Source organism: Branchiostoma belcheri, unplaced genomic scaffold (assembly GCF_001625305.1).
Source record: "Branchiostoma belcheri isolate BF01 breed outbred unplaced genomic scaffold, Haploidv18h27 scaffold35, whole genome shotgun sequence".
NCBI lineage: Eukaryota > Metazoa > Chordata > Leptocardii > Amphioxiformes > Branchiostomatidae > Branchiostoma > Branchiostoma belcheri.
In genome coordinates this window covers 1,415,111-1,415,521 of record NW_017803965.1, presented here as the reverse complement: position 1 = coordinate 1,415,521, position 411 = coordinate 1,415,111, and the positions used below count along the sequence as shown (strand labels likewise).

Sequence of the window (411 nt, the reverse complement as noted above, 5' to 3'; positions counted from 1 at the left end):
AGAACAGGGGTGTTTACAAGTGTGTGGATGGTGTTCAGTGTTTGGAAACTTGCATTGAAACATGTATTAAGTATGGTCTGAAAAAAAGTTAATTGAATCATTTCGAGGCTTGTGTTTGTGCATGGATAGTGTTCAGCACCAAGGACAGGTGTGTTTACCTGTGTGTGGATGGTGTTCAGCACCAGGGACAGGTGTGTTTGCCTGTGTGTGGATGGTTTTCAGCACCAGGGACGTGTGTGCTTGTGTGTGGATGGTGTTCAGCACCAGGGACAGGTGTGTTTGCCTGTGTGTGGATGGTGTTCAGCACCAGGGACGTGTGTGCTTGTGTGTGGATGGCGTTCAGCAGCAGCAGGGCTCAAAATTCATTTTTGGATGCACCAGTGCACCCAACCTTAAAAATTGGGAGCACAA

At 47.7% G+C, this 411-nt stretch overlaps 1 long non-coding RNA gene across 1 annotated transcript in view; it reads right to left on the bottom strand.

Annotated features, from left to right (window-relative positions):
* LOC109475773 overlaps positions 1-411 on the bottom strand; it is a 5,861-nt gene that overhangs the window by 4,632 nt on the left and 818 nt on the right. The gene's annotated exons all lie outside the window — the stretch shown is intronic.